General features: G+C 39.0%; 1 pseudogene; it reads left to right on the top strand.

The window, feature by feature from the left end:
- The first annotated feature begins 1,898 nt into the window (after window positions 1-1,898).
- Window positions 1,899-2,466, top strand: LOC105987238 (annotated as a pseudogene).
- The last annotated feature ends 566 nt before the right edge of the window (window positions 2,467-3,032 follow it).

Below are 3,032 nucleotides of genomic sequence, written 5' to 3'. Positions count from 1 at the left end.
GCACTGTGGCTCAAGTGGTAGAGCACTAGCCTTGAGCTGAAGAGCTGAGGGACAGCACCCAGGCCCAGAGTTCAGGCCCCACAACTGACAAAAAAAATGCAATTTGATGTGGTGAAACATGCATTTGTAAGGTTGAGTCAGAATTATGAATTCGTAGCTAGTCTAGAGTATCTACTGGAGCATATAGTCTCTCCCTTTCTCTCTCTCTCTCTCTCTCTCTCTCACACACACACACAATTTGCTTCAAGAAATCAACTTGTATCCTACAAATATACTCCCCTAAGTTTGGAGATTACATACTTCATATAGTCAATGTTTTTCTTATAGCACCTAATTTAGTAGGAGAAACCTCAAAATATATTTATAGGCTTACATGTAATATTTAAAAAGAATTGAGTCTATCTGTGTGTTTAGTTGTATTTCTGTATACTGGAAAGGCTTGAAGAATATAACTCTGATATGAAAATCAAAGCTCAAACTATTAAACATAATCCATTAAAATGATTCTATCTTTAAAAAAATGATCCCATCAAATAACAAAATATGAGAGGTAGGCCTGGTGAAATACCCTTGTACCAGAAGGAAGCAAAGAAGGATGGAGGGAAGGAAGGAAGGAAGGGAGGGAGGAAGGGAGGGAGGGAGGGAGGGAGGGAGAGAGAGAGAGAGAGAGAAAGAAAGAAAGCAAAAAGAAAGAGAAAACAAAGAATGAGCTTGGTGCTGGTGGCTCATAACTACAATACTAGTTATTGGGGAGGCAGAGATCAAGAGGATCATTATTTGAAGTCAGCTCAGGCAAACAGTTTTTGAGACCTCATTCAACCAATGGCCGGACTCAGTGGTACACATTTGTCAGTTGTGTTACAAAGTATAAATGGCAGACTAGTTAGTGGTCCAGAGAGGCTTGGGGGCAAAGTGAGACACTATTTCAAGAATAACCAGACCAAAAAAGAAATGGGGTTATGGCTCAAGCAGTGGAGTACCTGAATGGCAAGAACAAAGCTTCCTCTTCCCCTCAAAAGTAAAAAAATAAAATAAAACAAAAAGATAAAGCTGTAGCTGAAATAAAGGTTGTGGCTGTAATAAACTGACTGTGCACTTTCCTAGCATGCTTCAGAGCACCAGACAAAGCCCCGAGGCCCTGGGTTGGATCTCTAGCCCTAAAATCAAACAAAAATTTGCACACACAGCTAGAAAAGGAAGAAAGATATCCAACAAGCAACTTGATGTTACCCTCTTATCTCTAGAAAGTACAAAACAAAGACCAACCTACACTCAGAGGTAATGGAAGGAAATAATATCAGCAAAAAAATATGAAATATAGACTGAAAAAAACTAGAGAGAGACAAGATTAAAAATTTTTGAAAGTTGACCAGCTTTCAGTTAGCCTAATAAAAAGAGAACAGGGAAATGAAAAAAATCAGAAATCAAAGTAGAAACATTGTAGTATTGTAACTGGTGCCATGAAAAGATATTAAGAGATTCCTGTAAACCCATATATAGCAACACAATTTTTAAAAAATGCATAAATTAGGAATGTGTATTCTGCTGAAAATGAACCATGAAAAAATAGAAAATCTGGACAGACTAATAAAGATGAGGCGATTGACCAGCATTGAAAAGTTCTTCTCAGTTCGAAGCCAGCCTGGGCAGAAAAGTCCCCATGAGACTCTCATCTCCAATTAACTAGTCAAAAACTGGAAGTGGTGCTGTGGCTCAAATGGTAGAAAGCTAGCTTTGAGCACCAAGAGGCTAGTGCCTATGCCCTGAATTCAAGCCCCACAACCAACAAAAAGTACATAAAACTAAATAAATCAAAGGAAATCAAAGACAAAAATCCCAGAATCTGATGGCTTTGTCATGAAATTTATAAGAACATTTAAGGGGCCTTGCGGTCTATCATGGCTCTCCGAGTGGCTAGGAGCCTGGGGTCCGCAGCCTGCAGCCTGCGCGCACGGCCCTGGCGCCCCGCTGCGCCCTGCCCGCTGCGGGCCTGGCGGCTGGCATGGGACCCGCGCTGCTCTCGATGCGTAAATTCACAGAGAACCGTGAATGGATAATGACAGAAAATGGGATTGGAACTGTTGGAATCAGCAATTTTGCACAGGAAGCTCTGGGAGATGTTGTTTACTGTAGTCTGCCTGGGACAAGATTGAAAAAAAACAAGATGAGTTTGGTGCTTTGGAAAGTTTGCAAGCTGCCAGTGAACTCTACTCTCCGCTGTCAGAAGAAGTAACTGCAGTTAATGAAGCACTTGCAGAAAATCCAGGGCTTGTCAACAAATCTTGTTATGAAGATGGTTGGCTGATAAAGATGATACCGAGTAACCCTTCAGAACTAGATGAACTAATGAGTGCAGAAGCATATGAGAAATATGTAAAATCTATTGAGGAGTGAAAATGGCAACCTGAATAAATTAGAGTGAAGTAACTTACTGCAGCATAGTTGTCTAAATTAGTGGTGGATGAAAAACTTTACAGTTTGCAACAATGCAACACTTTCTGGTAGGAAAAGCAACGGACTCACCGCGACTATGCGAGAAAATACCCTTCATTTTCCAGTGATTGCAGACAAACACCTTATGTTCTTTTTTTTGCCATACATTAATGAATTTTAGACTAAACTCTAGGATTTGGTATTCAGAATTCATTGCCCAGGGTAAAATCTAGAGATTATGTATCAATGTATCAAGGATAATACTGTGATCATACATCCTGTTGTAATTTTATATCCACCTCTAGATTTGGATTAACCTAATGATCTTGCCATTTGAAATAACTGGGAGTGGAAGAAAGTGCTTGTTGGACAGCCTCAGATGAAGAATTCTAGCTCCATATTAGAATGCACTGCATTTGCTGGTGCTATTTTTATACAGTGAAGCAACAGGTTTGCAGCTAAGTGAGAAAATAAATAAAATATTAAACCTCAAAAAAAACCCAAGAACATTTAAGGGAAATAAAATAATTCTTTGAACTGCATTTTTTTTTACTTTATGATAAAACAAAAACAAAACAAAAATTTGTACATTTGAAATA

Source organism: Dipodomys ordii, unplaced genomic scaffold, assembly GCF_000151885.1.
Source record: "Dipodomys ordii isolate 6190 unplaced genomic scaffold, Dord_2.0 Scaffold40, whole genome shotgun sequence".
NCBI lineage: Eukaryota > Metazoa > Chordata > Mammalia > Rodentia > Heteromyidae > Dipodomys > Dipodomys ordii.
Note: the sequence above shows the minus strand (reverse complement) of the source record. Positions and strands in the feature narration are given on the sequence as shown.